At 33.9% G+C, this 17500-nt stretch overlaps 1 protein-coding gene across 1 annotated transcript in view; it reads right to left on the bottom strand.

The window, feature by feature from the left end:
• Nucleotides 1-16745, bottom strand: part of LOC115229859 (adhesion G-protein coupled receptor G6-like) — a 41060-nt gene extending 24315 nt beyond the window's left edge. The window contains exons 1-3 of the mRNA XM_036499359.1: nt 16741-16745; nt 11406-11410; nt 6174-6293 (exon numbers count right to left, since the gene is read on the bottom strand). The gene's annotated coding sequence lies outside the window, so the exon portion shown is untranslated. The remainder of the gene's footprint in view (nt 1-6173; nt 6294-11405; nt 11411-16740) is intronic.
• Nucleotides 16746-17500: the final 755 nt, after the last annotated feature.

The following is a 17500-nucleotide window of genomic DNA, read 5'->3' as shown; positions in this document are numbered from 1 at the left end:
ACCCTAAGGCAAATATAGAACAACTTTGTCTGCCAAGAAAAGATTGAAGCTGTGGACTTTTACAACTGGTATTAACAATGAAGATTGCCACAATTGGTCTAGACACCTACCTGAAAAACTCTGGGACTGGATGTTAAAAGCTTGTCTCAAAACATGGAAACAAGAAAGCATCATATTCAGTAACAAAACAGGCAAAGGTATATCTAAGTGAATTCCAAATACAACAAATTCCAGAATTAGACGTACTAGAAAGAAGCGCAGAAAAAACTAAGCGTATGAAAATCTGTGCTAAAACTGATGCCTTAGATATTCTGACTCATAAATGGCACGAAAATCCTCTTAATGGTAAATACCCAAAGCGATCGAATAATGCAGATGTTGGCAAAGCCCTTACCCATCAATGGGTAATGGCTTCTGGCTTAAAATCTGAAATAGAAAGGTTACTCATAGCAACCCGAGATCAATTCCTACCTACAAAGGAACTATCAGGTCAACATATTAGAGAACGGCAGTAGCCCAACATGTCGTGTATGTCAACAACAAAATGAAACCATTGATCATTTTGTCTCCATGTGCAACAGGCATGATAGAGCAGCACAATATATTCGCTGGATAATTTGCAAAAACCTGGACTTGCCCCATAATAAATACCGGTGGGAACACAAATCACCGCCAGTGCTTGAAAATGATCACATCTCACTCATCTGGAGTAATTTCTTCATTCAAGATGTCAGAAATATAGAAGCAAATAGGCCAGACATTATATTGAAAGACTTCAGACAAAAATCATGCCTCCTCATTGATACGACTGTCACAATTAATATAAACGTATCTTTCAAGACCTACCAGAAACTGACCAAGTATAAAGATTTTGAAATAGAAAGTAGCAAAATATGGAACCTGAAGACTAAAACAATACCTCTTGACATAAGTGCCCTGGGAATGATTGCAAAAAGGGCTGATTGCTACCCAGCTGAGATACCAGGAAACCTCAGAATGACAAAAATTCAAAAGATAGTGCTCATGAATCAAAGCTCACATTTCCAACGAAAATATCACAGGACATCATCTCACTTTGAGGTGGGTTAATATTAGTAAATGGAGTTCATTGCTTAAGTGTCATTTTCTTACTACATTTTCTTTTCTATTCGCTCTGAGTATATTCACACATGCATAAATATTTATATGCACATACTCAGATGTGTAGAAATGTATGAATAGATAGAAGAAAGTATTATATACCTACATATATATATATATATATATTATATATATATATATATATATATATATATATATATATATATATATATATATATATGCGCACACACAAACATACACATATTTGTATGTATTTATGTGTGTACTGCTGCAAATAAATGTAGAAGAAAATTATGAGGTAAAAATACAGCTCACCATATAGGAAGACGTTTTACAAACAATTTGCAGATGCAAATGCTACCAGTCGAAAGTTATGCGAACCAGAAGCCAGCAAGTGTATGCGTCATCAGGAGAGAATGCGCGCCGTTTCGAGGCCTACCTGTCGACATCATTGCGCACCACCACGCACTGACATGAGCCCCGCTGGCTAGATGATCTGGTTATCAAAGATAGCTCAATATTCTTCTAGCCATCGTCTCTTTTTAACCAAATCCACTGTAGTTTCGATGTCGTTCATGGTGGTATTTACTTTATGACGAGTTTGCTTTAACGATAACAAGAGACACCTGGCACTGCGTTCAAGGAATCGTCTAAATCCGACTTCAATTGGAAAATGCTCAGTTTTCCAGCCTCCATCTTCACATTCGTTGAGGAGGTTTACACAACGGTCAGTCTTTCGAGCCCGAGCGGCGTCCGTGTTATCTTCGCGAAGAACCGTTAACTCGACTAGATTCTCCACTTTATTTTTTTCATACCGCATTATGATATCCATTTTCTTTTCCGTAACTGTGTTGGGAGAGAATCCTTGGCACCCTGATAAATCTACAGCCACCTTCCATTAGCCGTGCCATTTTCATTGCTCACAGGAATTTTCTTGAAACGGATCGGCTGTCCTGAGAGCACAAAGGTAATGAAATCTCTGGTTAGTTTTTCAATGATTTTCTTCCACTGTTGATTTGAACAATTTGCTTCTTTATAGCATTGAAGATAAACTTCAGGAGCAGTTTATGTCCCCATTTATATCTGTTGAATGCCAATGAAGAATTGGAAAGAATATGTTTCAGGGTTCCATCTTTTCCGTATTTGCATATATCATTTTCTGAGACGTTCCTTCTTACTAGGTTTGTAGGCGATGGCAAGACATCGTAAGATGAACGAATAAGAAAACCTAGCGGAGATGTAGTCCAACATTCCAACGTATTTTTCTCTCAACATGTTCCTCCCATTTTCCTGTTATTTATTTCTCTTTCCTTAGTGTAAACCTTACAAATTGTTTACCTCGTATTCGTGTTACATATTTTTCTATATCATATACATTATACGCTCACGGTTATACGACGGGCTTCTTTCAGTTTCCGCCTACCACTAACAAGGCTATGGTCGGCCTGAGGCTATTATAGTAGAAGGCACTTAGCCAAGGTGCCATGCAGTGGGACTGAACCCGGAAGCATGTGGTTGGTAAGCAAAATACTTACCACACAGCCACTCCTGCGCCTATATTTGATTTATTAAAAAAATCACATTTTCCTCCGTTAACTTGAATCCATATTCTCTTATATTCTCAAATACTCTTTTCACGTGTTCAAACAGTTGTTCCCGAGTTTCGCTCTTTATTAAAATCATCTAGTTAACTAGAAATTGTGTTGACATGTGCCGTTCAAATGGAAAAGATACGAAAAAAGAATTATGAAAGAAAAAATTAGCAAACAGAAAAAAAAATCAAAGAAAAATCATCACAAAGTATTGCATCAAACATTTGCTGAAATATAGCAGGAGCCAATTTAACGCCGGAAGGAAGTCGCTTAAAGTTAGATAAGCCACGATGTGTGTTAATTGTTAATAAGTGTGTGCATTCCACCGCTACTTATATTTATATATTCACCTCCCAGAGATCCAGTTTAGAGTGGAACATCGGTCATTTGAAGTTTGCAAACACTCCCTCCAGACTGGTAGTTATGTGCAACTTCACAATCATTACACGCAGTTGAAAAATCTGCGCAAACTCTTAGTTTCTTATTCTTCTGTTTTACGTAAACTACTTCGTCCTATCATCCCAGGTCAAATGGACAAGTGGAGCATTTTGCTAAAACTTTCAAGAAGACATTCAAAAAGGCGAACAATGAAATGACAGAAGATTTTGCACTCCAACCATTTCTAAGAGTATATCGAGTAAAACCTAATCTGAATACACCGTCGGGAATGTCACCTGCAGAATTGATGTTTGCTAGAATGGTCAGATCTGTTTTCCATAAGTTGATACTGAGTGAAAATAAAAAGTGGCGAACAACAAAAATACTTAGAAAGTTAGGTGACAAAGTTATTTTCAAACCTACAGATATGGAAAAGAAAGCTGGACGACGGTGTGATTATTAAACAATTTGGAAGAATGATATTCCTGTTAATAAACAATTTCCAATACAAAAACATTTTAACCAGCCTAAGAAGAAAAAACGCCCGGATAAAACAGTAACGAGAAATGAAATGAAATACCGATGGATGTATTGTATGTCACGTTTGAGGTACCAATACCAAAACAATTTGTAACTACACGTTCTAGTAGCAGAAAACGGAACAGATTGAAAACACTACAGCTGAACCCTAAACTTAAGAGATATCAAAACTCGCATCAGAGTTCAATTCTTAAAAAAGGAGAAGAAATGAGAGACTGATTCTAAAAACCGAATATGTCATGAAAGAATTCCGACCCCACCCCAAGTATGTAAATGTAGACTGACTCATTGTCATAAATTAAAGAGCTGTGAGTGATTGGCAATTCCTGTTGGTAGCAGTTCATCGTGAGCCTTTAATATAGAGCATTGAGTCTTGTGTAATAGAAATAGTAGTGCGTCGTATGCTTTTTTCCCCAAACCAGATTCGTTATATAATAGATAAATACAAATCTCTTACATTATCCCATTCCTTTACTAACACTAAATCTCATCAAATCTAAATTCATTTATTTTCTGAAAAGAATTAGAGAACTACTGATTTCTAAATTGGACAGCACGTGTTTCTTCAGACAGAATAAATAGCTACTCATACACACACATACACACACACATGCACACGCACACACATACATATATACACATACATACATACATACATACATACATACATACATACATACATACATACATACATACATACATACATACATATATATATGTAGGGAAAAATGCAATTTTTGAAATACTAAATCAAATTTAACAAAATACAATATATATGTATAAAATTAGAAAAAACACCTTTTATCAATTCAAAATGAACAATTAAATTACACCATCTAGAAAATTACATATAATAGAAATATTAAAAATAAAATTACAATAATATGCCGATGATTAAGTAAATTGCAAAATTTAGAATTAGTTTCGTTACACTATAATTGTTTTAATAATTAGGTAATATTTTTATTAAGGAGTATTACATTTAAGTAAATTAGTCTTTATTTTAATTAATATTATTTTTAAATTTATTAATGTGTGAAATATTAAATCTAAAGGTATTACACATAGATATTAATAAAATAGTTTATATAATGGATTTGTGTATATTTGTAATATTTCCTATTTTTGATTGTATTATTCATGACTAGTAATAGCATTAGGTAATAAGACCCTACAACATATTTTTATACATTTTATACATTTAAAATCCAGATTAATTTAATCGTTGAACTTCGTCATATAGTTTGTTTATCAATATCTTTTGGATCTTGTATTATTTTGAGTTTGATCGTTCTTCTTCTTATTGTTATTGAGTGGATTTGTAGAAAAGTGGCGGTTGTGGTTGAATATCTTCATAGTGTATTGTTCATTTGTTCTAATATTTTTGCATCTTTCTTTAATTTATGGGGCTTAAATGTTTCGCCATTATATCATTTTTATATATATTGATAGTTATAAGTTAAACAAGATATTAATTATTATATCTATTTATTTAGAAAGATTTATTTTATTTTATAAAGGGATCTAACGTATTACATTTAATTTAATTTGAGAATTAAATTTGTTCGACAATATATTATTTAATAATTAGGTGGTATATTTATTAAGTAATATTAAATTTAAGATAATTAGGTATTATATTAATTGATATTTAGTCAACTATATTATTGAGTGATATATTAAATCTTTATATACTACTCATATATATATATATTAATTATATATTTAGCTTATTTAATGAGTTTGTCTATATTTGAACGATTTCTTATTTTGATTACAATATTAATGGCTTGTACTAGCATTGTGTATATTAATTAACTTTCAAGTATTGTATAATTTAAGTATTCTTTTTAATTTTCACTTAATCTATATTTAGTATTTTATATGTATATATATATATATATATATATATATATCAAAAATATATTTTACGTATATTTATTAATTATTTTATTATTGTAGTTTATTTTAACCTGATGATTGGCTATATTTATATCGAAGTGATTTTAATACTACTATTAATTATTTTACTGTAATCATTTCTTAAATATAGCCACGAAACACGCGTCGTTATTCTACCAAATATATACGTTTTTATTATTATTTTGCAATTTATGTAATCATCGGTAAATTATTGTTATTTTATTTTTAATATTTCTATTATATGTAATTTTCTGGTGTAATTTAATTGTCCATGTTCAATTGATAAACGCTGTTATATATATATATATATATATATATATATATGTATGTATGTATGTATGTATACATGTATGTATGTGTGTGTGTGTCAGTGTTGATGTATATATATATATACATATAGAGTTGAAATTTACAGAAAAACAAAAGACGAAGACAGGTGTATAAACAACAAACTGGTGTATCAGTTTATCGCTCGGGAAGATGAGGAAGTCTTTTATGTTTCGAGCCTACGCTCTTCAACAGAACGAGGAAATAAACACAGAGAGTGAATAAATATATACACACGTATACGTATGAGTAAGTCTGTGAAGAGAGTGAAGCAGAGAGACAAACAGCGCCAGGGAATTAATAGATACTCACGGCTCTAGATACGTTTACAGCAGATGGTTTGTATTCGCTGGAGTTTTTAATGTTGAATTGTAAATTAGATGAAACAGAAAGAAATTGGTCCAGCCTATGGGAGGATAGAAAAATAGAAGGGTATCATTGAGATTAGGAACAAGACACACACAACAGATGTAGTAAAATCTATACACGTACACATTTATAAAGGATAAATTGTCTTATTTATTTTTACTTGGTTCAGTTGGGTTTAAAATCTCAATGAAACAACATCTAATCTTTTTATGTCAATTAGCCCGGTTGAGAGTTTGCTCATATAATATTCTAACTGCAAATTTCATTTAATTTTTATAAATTTGTAATCGGTATTGAGTAAAACTGATTATCTATAAGTTAATTATCTATAAGTTAATAAATTAGATTATATGTATATACTCTCTATTTTCGTCTTGTTTATCATATGCTACATTTTTAATACGCAAACGCACACACACACACACACACACTCACACACACACACACACACACACACACACACACATATATATATATATATATATATATTCTATTATCTCCAGCGCCGCCGTGAGCAATATATCATTTGAACGATATAGAGAATATTCCATCAGCATTCCCCCAACGACCTCAAATTTAGTTTCAGAATCCATCCAAGGTTAGGACCTTTGGCCATACACAATTCAGAATCACAAAACACAAACACAGCCACACAAATTCTTTTCCTCAACATGCCCTGCCCTATTTAACATTGTCTCAAAACAGATCAATGAGAGAAAGGACCCCATAACATTTGAAGGGAATCTAGAGGAATTTCTTCAAGGGATGTCAGTAAACCACATATTCCTGGATACAAATAAATCAACAAGAACTCCTTACTCGAATGGGCCATGATACCACAAAATATGACATATAAGAAGGATTTAGCAAATCCCATTAGGCTGTACTATTAAGTTAGACATGACCTGGACCCATCTTTGGCCGAAACATCTCTAAATTACATATATCTTCGACTAAGGAAGACGATTTGTTGCATAGTAGGCTCCGAAACAGCGTGATGTGTATTACTACTACAAACCACCGGGTTTTTTTAAGCACCTGAAAGTCATGGACAGGCTAGACAACACGCCCCAAATTCCATTCAGTGGGGATGGGCGTCGATGCTTAACAACTTGTAATTTGACAGGATGATACCCGCTTCGTTGAATCGCAGTCTACCTTCAAACACATAACACATTAAGTATGTGATCGATGAAGCTTATAACACGAGTGCTGCTTCTATTTCATTTTTGAATATTCTGTTTCATATAAAGATTAATATCCTCTATTGGCATTTCCCAGTATTTGATACCACGGAAAAGGATTCAATTATGGATTAGAGTTTAAGCCATTTAACATATAGTTATAGTCAGTGATATAACTTGCAGCAGATCTTGTTCGGTACGTGACATTGAAAGTCACAACAATGACCATGCATCATAGTCTGTCACTCAGAAAAGGGGACTTGATGTAAGTTGCTTCACTTCCCTCTAACTTACGTTCAGGTGTTTTTAAGAATATATTCTCCTAAACCTGAAACGCAGCCGACACATCAACTAAAACGCACACACACATAAATATATATACGTGTATATGTGTGAGTGTGTGTTATGTGTGCGTGTGTGTATGCGTGTGTGTGCGTGCGTGTATGTGTGTGTGCATTGTCGACTGACATTTTTGTTGACAGAATGTCCGATTTTAAATAAAGTGTTGTATAGTAATAATATACAAATTAGTGTCTCCAGGTGTCTGAAGTTACAAGAACTGTTGTTTATATAAACAGCTGTGTTACTTGTTTCTCTGGGATTGGTCGAGTGATGTACGCACCTTTAATGGGAACGCAATAAATTTTGAAAACTGATTACGGCAATTATACCTTTTCATATATTAACTATTATACAATTTTCTTATTAAGCACTCACGTCTAATAAATCAGGTTAACTTATATTATAAAATAAACATCGCTTACCAATGGAATGGTTCCCGTTACATAAGTTTCCGGTGCAACAACTAACACAAGAAGCGCCACTGGTCCAGTTATTGCATGTAAAGGGATTGTTTCTCAGAGCTGCAATACATTTTCTGTATGTGCTGCAGGATTTTTCAAACTCCAGTGTAACACCCTTCATCGTTATCTTATTTTCACATACAGGCTGTTGCAATAAATACAAAAATCATATACTACTACTACTTCTGTTGATGATGATACTACTACTACTGCTGCTGCAAGCAACAGCAACAGCATAGGGAATATTTAGAATGCGCGAAAGTTAAATGAATGATAATTCAAAAACTTATCGAAAAGCAACGAATTGGATCGGATCGATACAAACTGATCAAGTCTTGAAAGACAACTGCATAAGCAATGTTCTGGAGATTTTACTTATATTTATCGCTTGTAAATGATGTGTGATATACTTTGGAGATACGTAACGAAACCATATCAACACCGCTCTGTCACCCATTCCCAAACGCAGAAAAAAAGAAATGATAAATTCCATTGAAAACCTTATCATTTAACCGATACTTTTTGCGTATTGCACAGTGAAGTCTTCATAGAAAGTGTACGAAATATCTTAGGTGTGAACCTCAGCAACAACAGAAACAAGCGCAGCGGTAACTGCCGTAAATAAGGATAATCAAAAAAAGGGCTGGACTTAAACACTTAGGTTTTGGGGAAAAAAAGGTGTAGTATATGCTTCTCCTCGGCATGCATATTCTATTGCAATAAAATGAAGATACACAATATTCGCATAAAAGTTGGAGAGAAAATATCCCAGATCATGAAGAATCACTGAAAAACATCACACTTCTTGATAATTCTTTCTTGAAACGATGAATCTTGAATTAGGCAAGCTATAAATAATAGAGTATTAATATTGGTTTAGAAAACCCTTTGGATAAAAATGGTGTCGGAGGCTACCTGCGGAATTCGAACCCACATCTCCTGTTATCATGATTGGTGTTGTAACATCAGACCAAGGCAATCCTTCGCATCTCTCTACCCGTTTTAGAAACTTTATTGTTTTCAGCGAAAATTCTATGTTGCTGACGTCTTAATAATTTATAAACTTTAAAAAAAACGTGAAGTAATTATTTCTGGTAAAGTTGGATTTATCCCAATAATAATGATTGTAATAATCATTTTTGTATTTTGGTAATGGGCGACTGATGAGTGACCAATACAAATAAAGACATAAAGTGTGTGGATGCTCATAGAATGGAATCGTAAATATATGCAAATAAGCATGCACGGTATACAATATAAAAGAGAATGGCATACGAGTTTAAAGACGATGGTGATGTGATCCTCGTAATGAAGGAGGACCTCTGGAACCAATCGAAGAACCCCACCATCCAACCTCACCCTGAATATTAAGGGCAACTGCCCTCTCCAATTAATTTTCTTCCGTCACACGGGTCTATACGTTTAGAGCAGTGCCATTCGCTCTTGCAACGTCAACCGTTTTCACCAACCTTTCAATAAATTCACTTATGGACAGCACCTTCCTCTCCACACACAATTTATTTCGTAATTGAATCTTGAAGAGGTCAATGAGGCGTCGACCAAAAGAGGAATGTCTTAGAACTCATAACTTACATCTTACACTCAACCTCCTTCGTTATAGTCACCAGACAGAGGAAAACTACTTTCCCTACTCTGATTAAAGTTTGGTGGCGGAGCATTCATCATGCTGTACTCGGTTGATAGCCAGAACCGTCCCCCATCAGACAGGAGTTGTTTATCATAACTCCACAAATCAGCAATATCCGGACATTGAACGAGTGACTGCAGAATGATTTCGTCTGGCATGTATTACTAAAACCTGAAAGGCAGACCATCCAAACTGGACTATTTACGCCTTGTGCAAGAGTCTATTGCTCTCAATATTTCAAATGATGTAATCGGCTTCTCGCTACATTTCACATCTGCCGATAGTCCATCGATATAAGTACTGCAGAACACTACTGTCTCCGATCCATTGCCTGTCCCGAACAGATGAACGAAATGCTGTGGGAAAGCTTCATATCTCTGCGTGGACCCTATCGATAGCACTTCGCTAAACGCTCTTTAACTTAAATGTCCTCTTCGTCCCTTTAAGGACGCACTACCACTGGTCGTGGATGATAATCCCTTTCAACTATTGTATTGCTTCACAAATTTATTAGTGTAACCCCTGTAATCTTTGCAAGTTCGAAGACACACGTCCAACTTCCACTTCAAACTAAGGGTATCCTACACTATCCTTATCTGCTGGCCTAACACTCTTTCAAGATCCGATTAAGATGACCAATCTGGGATGCTCCGAGTCTGTACAGTTACATCAGTAAAATCCAGTCGTAAATCTATAGACCCCTGGAACCGTTAAAGCAGGATTTCGATGTTCTCTGTAGCCCCTTCTTTGCATTACTCTCACACAGCCTTGTGTATAAAGTGCAGTTTCAAATTCACCTAATTGAGATCGAGGGTTCCCTAGGAAAACTTTCTGATGCCCTGAGAAATCGATCCCCCTTCACACAGAGGTATCACACAACTACTAAACTGGGAATACCACCTTCACTGTACGAATGCATTGCTTTCAGAACATCGTTGTGGAGCATCTGGTAGCACAGATGTGGAGAATAACTGCCCGTACTTTGAAATCAGTGACTTGCCTGATAACATAGCCATCGTTCAAACGAAAATTCTAAGATACAGGAATATCTCATAAGTCATGCGATCGGAGGTCCCTGAACAAGCTTCCAAGCTGACTCCAAGACACGTATGTTCACACATTCCACTAATCTATGTTCTGCTGATTCAAGGATGGAAAGACTGAGAGGATGTATGTATCTACTTACGATTTCATGGGCACCTATAACAACTTGCTAAATCTTGGGACAGGTTACGTAGCCATATTGGCTTTAAGTGAGGGTTAAGTGTATATTAAAAAGAAGAATGTAACATTTCAGCTTACCTCATCGCCTATACAGTTTGTCATTTCTGATTCCTTGCACGTAAAAGCTGAACATGTTTGACACTGCAAATTGCGTTGAAATAACGAGTAATCTATACAATACAAAAATATTCGTATTAGGAACCAAATATGTAATGTATAAGAATAAGAGGAAATAAACACTTTGTGGTGTAAACCAAATGTAAAAGTGTTAAGGTTGGAATCAATACATGTGAGATATTTAAAGAAAATTATTAATGAAGACTATAAGAGCATGTTACGACTTTCATTTACAATTATTTCAGTTGTTAGAAATTCAACGAAGAATACTATGGAAGCTATTTGATGGTCTTTTCTATTTGTATTTTGCTCTCACAAAAAGCGCGAAAATTGTGGAACAACTCAAATAAAGGGAAATAATGCTAAACTGGTGATTTATGTTTTTGTAGAATGAACTCCTTTATAAAATCTATGAATGTCATTAAAATTTTCTGGCAACTGATGTTGCTGTGTTTACCTCGCCATAACCTAGCGGTTCGGAAAAAGACACTGATAATACTGGAAACTAGCAGGCTTGTGGGGTCATCAGGAGAAACTACACACAGACACACAGACACACACACATATATATATATATATATATATATATATACCACTGTGGTCTCCTCACACAAGACAAAACATCTCCAGAATTGAGTCACCCCAGAGGGCTCTCACTAAACAAATTGAAGGCATGGCTGCTCTCGATTATTGGGATCGCCTTAAAGCCTTGAAACTTTACTCCCTCCAGCGTCGCCTTGAGCGGTACATCATTTGTACGATGTGGAAAATATACCGCCAACTTTGCCCAAACGACCTAACATTAGCTTCAAGGTTCATCCAAGACTTGGACCACGGGCTATACGTCCCCTTTGGTCGAAACATATCTAAGTTTATCTAAGTTTATACATATATAATATATATATATATATATATATATATATATATATATATATATATATAATATATATATATATATATATAATATTAATTCGAGACAAAACCACTATTTTGCAAAACAAACAAGGAAAGACTTAATCAATACATAAAAATTTTAATATAAAGAAATAAACCGCCACTACAATCGTTTCATGTCTTCAATGACATTCGTCAGGTGGATTTTCGATCTCCTAATCTGTTTTAATTTAGTTCATAAATTAAAACAGATTAGGAGATCGAAAATCCACCTGACGAATGTCATTGAAGACATGAAACGATTGTAGTGGCGGTTTATTTCTTTATATTAAAATTTTTTATGTATTGATTAAGTCTTTCCTTGTTTGTTTTGCAAAATAGTGGTTTTGTCTCGAATTAATATTATATAATATTTTACTATAAAATTGGATTTAATCCTAAATCTGATTTTTTCCCTGTAAATTTGGATTTATTCCCTAATATTTATATATATATATATATATATATATATATATATATAATATATATATATATTATATATATATATACTTGCGGTTGGCGAAATACCGACAGAATAAGTACAAAGAGTTGATTTGTTCGACTAAAGGTGATGTTCCACCTTCGCATGACTGAAATCCATGACTGAAATCCATGTTAATCCCAGTTATCTCTTCTGATATCTCTCCTAATATATATATGTGTGTGCGTGTGTATATTCAATGAAACTGTCATTGATATTCAAAAGTAGAAATGTTATAATTTCTAAGTCTCTCTTAAGTAGAGATACAGCACCAGTACTGGGTATTAATATTTATTGACAAACAAACGTAGTAGTCTAGAGAAGTAGGACGAATGCTGCTGTTGATGAGCTCCGAGAAGGGATCGCATCTTACTAGCTACATGACGCACAAATCTGCGTGCAAAAACCTTCGAAGAGGGGAAGTCATCGATTTCCCTCTGCTGGTTTCACACTCACTGACCGGTTTCGGAGTAATTGCTCTTTATCAATGTGGAGCAGCCGAGTTCAGTAGGGGTCGACCTCTGTTTGAAGATTCTATTCAGTGAAACACATTCCCTGATTTTCAGAAATAGAAATGTTATAATTTCAAAATCTCAGCAGTAAGAGGTATTAATACGTATTGCCAAACTAACTTGGCAGTCCAGAGAAATAGAACGAATGCTGAACAGAGGTCAACAGTGACCCCTGCTGGCCTCGGCTGCTCCACTTTGATAAGGAGCAACTACCCCGAAACCGGTCTGTTGATGCCAAGCAAGCAAGGGGAAGTTGATGACCTATCCCGTTCGAAGGTTTATGGACACAGATTTGTGCGTTATATAGCTAGCTAGAGGCGATCTGAGCTAATCAACAGCAGAATTCCTCCTATATCTATGGACTACCTCATTAGTTTGGCAATAAGTAGTATCAGTTGAACGCTGCCGTCGATGTAATCAACTAATTCCCTCCTCACAAAATGATGTATATATATATATATATATGTGTGTGTATGTATGTTTGTATTTATATATACATACATATATATTATGTATGTATATATGTATGTATATATATATATATATATTATATATATATATATATATAATATATATATATATATACAACACACACACACATATTATATATATATATATATATATATAATTGATAATTTATATTCAGGTTTTTTAATAACTGCTCGTATTATATGCATTGAATAATATACTATATGTATGTATGTTACTTTGGTGTCGTTTTTGATAAATAGTCAACATTTTAATGTCCTAAAGTTGATGAACCAACTAATGTGCTTCTTCATTTTCTTATTTGCAATGTATATATACATATATATATATATATATATATATATATAATAATATTAGGGAATAAATCCAATTTACAGGGAAAAATCAGATTTAGGATTAAATCCAATTTTATAGTAAAATATTATAAAATATTATTAGAGACAAAACACTATTTTGCAAAACAAACTAGGAAAGACTTAATCAATACATAAAATTTTAATAAATAGTCAAAAAAACCGCCACTACAATTGTTTCTTGTCTTGATCGACAATCTTCAGGTGGACTTCCAATCTAAAATATCAATATTTTAAAATATAAAAATAATAATTTTAAAATAATTAAAGTATGAATGAAGAAATAAAATATATAATCCAATATAACCTATATATAATCCATATATAATCAATATATAAACAATATATAAACTAAAATAAACCTATCAACAATTAAATATAAAATATAAAATATAAAATAAAAATATAAAAAAAAACAAAAAATAATAATAATATAATAATAAACTATATATACACCCATACACATATACCTAATTATATATAACCATATCTAACTACATACACTAAATCACACCCTATATATATTATCCCTATACATACACATAAAAACGTCTAGGCAACTATAAATAAATAAAATAGCTAAATACTTCAACACAATACTTATTCATACTCCCACACACACACACATACAACCCACATTCACGCTCTAGAAACGGACATCACTTAAAATTATGAACGGAGAGAAATGGAATAAATGGAATTAAAAATTATATTCACTTGGTAAAACGAACACTACTTAAAAATTATGAATGAAACAATGCAAAATAAAACAATAGACATCGCAAATAGACACAAATTACTACGAATTCCTTAACAAACCTACCATGATAACCAAAACTCATAAAAACATATAATGATAAAATCTCCTTTACTAAACTCTATAACATACCTATATAGCAATCCCCCTAACTAAACATTCACACACAAATACACACACGTAAACACACACCCACGACATATACAAATACCCACACCACTTACACATACCTATGCATACATATAAACCTCAACATATACTCCAAAACCCACTCAACCCCACACAGACAAATAAACACAAAAATTATGAATGGATTCTTTTATAAAACTACCATGATAAGCTAAAACTCACAAAACATAAATGATAAAACCTCCCTTTACTAAACACTATAACATACTTATATAGCAATCCTTTAACCTATACATTCACACACAAATACACAGACGTAAACCACACACCATAACAAATACAAACACCCACCCCACTCACACACACCCACAAGTATATATAAGCCTCAACATATACACCAAACAAAATTACTTTACCAAGGAACTTAACATATGTATAAAGTATAACCGCTCTGGAAACGAACATCTTTTAAAATAATGAATGGAGAAATGGAATAAATGGAATTAAAAATAATATTCACGTGGCAAAACGAACACCACTCAAAAATTATGAATGAAACAATGTAATAAAACAACCAACATCGAAAATAGACAAATTACCACGAATTCCCTAAAAAAACCATGATAAACCAAAACTCTTAAAAACATATAACGATAAAATCTCCCTTTGAACTCTATAACAAACCTATATAGCAATCCCCCTAACCTAAACATTCACACACAAAAAAACACACACGTAAACCACAGACCCACGACTTATACACATACCTATACTAACTTATAAACCTCAATATACACAAAAACCCACTCCCTCCCCACACAGACAAATTAATACATACATCCCAAAACCTAATAACAAACCCATATACACATTCACACACAAACACACACACACGAAAAACACACACACACAACAGATACATATACTCCCTCACATATACGCATATACATACTCACTAAATCGATATATACAACAATATTTACACACCCACACTCATACAGATAAATAAATTATACAACTGAAAACTCACACACAATCTCATATACATAAACACTCCAATAAAAAACAACATTAAATACATCGTAATTAACCAGAATATCAAAAATAACAATATGACATAAGGAGAAATAAAATACATACTTACAAGTCAGTTTCAAATTATGAAGTGAAATTAAATTCTTAGCCGTTAAAAAAACCAAACCAAAATTACGTTACCATAGAAATATAACTTATGTAAAAAAAGAATACGCGCCATGGAAAGTAAACGTCATTTAAAATTATGAATGGAGAAATAGAATAAATGGAACTAAAAACTATATCCACGTGGCAAACCAACACTACTTAAAAAAATTTATTATGAATGGTTTCTTTAATAAAACTGCCATAATAAATTATTATATACAATTATGAGCTTTAGCTCATCTTAGCAGCTCTAACAAACAACTTGCAGTAACCCAAATCTATTCTCGATGCCTGCCTTACTACTACACTATTCCATTCCCAATTCCAAGCAACGCTAGCCCACCACCCGGTTACAATTCCCAACTCCACCCATTCATTCACAATTTCAACGACGTTCAACTCCACAGCGCTACATATAAGCCTCAACATATACACCGGATATTCGCTTTCAATCCGTGCGGATGGGTGAGAGTATACATTGAGTGTAGTGATGGGGCTCCCATTACTATACACATTTGTACCTGTGTGGTAGTCTCCATGTGTATATACACGCACGGTATAAATGCAGGGGGTACACGCGCACGGCATGTACGTGTACCCCCTCACATGTACATATGCATGCTAGTTGGGCTCGATATGTGCAACAATGTAATCGCGCCCGCATACATGCATATGGGCGAGTTGCACAATCAAAATACGCACACGTGTGTGTGTGCGTTCACTGGTTGTGCAATTCACCCATCTGGGTGTGAGTGGGTGTAAGCGTATTGCTGTGGATGTCGAGCTTGATACGTATGTATATGAGTGTGTATTGGGGGGTTGTACGTATTTATTGTGTGCATGTGCTTCACGCACGTGCGTCCATGTATGGATGAATATATTGGAATTGCTATGTGGGTGTAAATTGGGTATAGAGGGGGGAGTTTTGTCATTGTATGGGTGTAGGTTTCATTTGTGATGGTGGTTTGTTGGTGATTTTTAATATGTTCTGTATATTTGGGTTAGTTATGTATTATTCTAGTGTGTATAATTGTATACATATGATTGGTGTGAGTGGGATTACGCCCATTTTTGGGGATGTATGTGTTTATTTGTCCGTATAGGGCGGGAGTGGCCGTTTGGTGTATATGTTGAGGCTCACATGCAATTCCAGGTACGCGGTGAGTTTTAGCTTATCATGGTAGTTTTATAAAAGAATCCATTCATAATTTTTGTGTTTATTTGTCTGTGTGGGGTTGAATGGGTTTTTGGAGTATATGTTGAGGTTTATATGTATGTATAGGTTTGTGTAAGTGGTGTGGGTATTTGTATATGTCGTGGGTGTGTGGTTTACGTGTGTGTATTTGTGTGTGAATGTTTAGGTTAGGGGGATTGCTATATAGGTATGTTATAGAGTTTAGTAAAGGGAGATTTTATCATTATATGTTTTTATGAGTTTTGGTTTATCATGGTAGGTTT

The sequence above is a fragment of the Octopus sinensis genome, unplaced genomic scaffold (genome assembly GCF_006345805.1).
Source record: "Octopus sinensis unplaced genomic scaffold, ASM634580v1 Contig13711, whole genome shotgun sequence".
In the NCBI taxonomy this organism is placed as follows: domain Eukaryota; kingdom Metazoa; phylum Mollusca; class Cephalopoda; order Octopoda; family Octopodidae; genus Octopus; species Octopus sinensis.
Note: the sequence above shows the minus strand (reverse complement) of the source record. Positions and strands in the feature narration are given on the sequence as shown.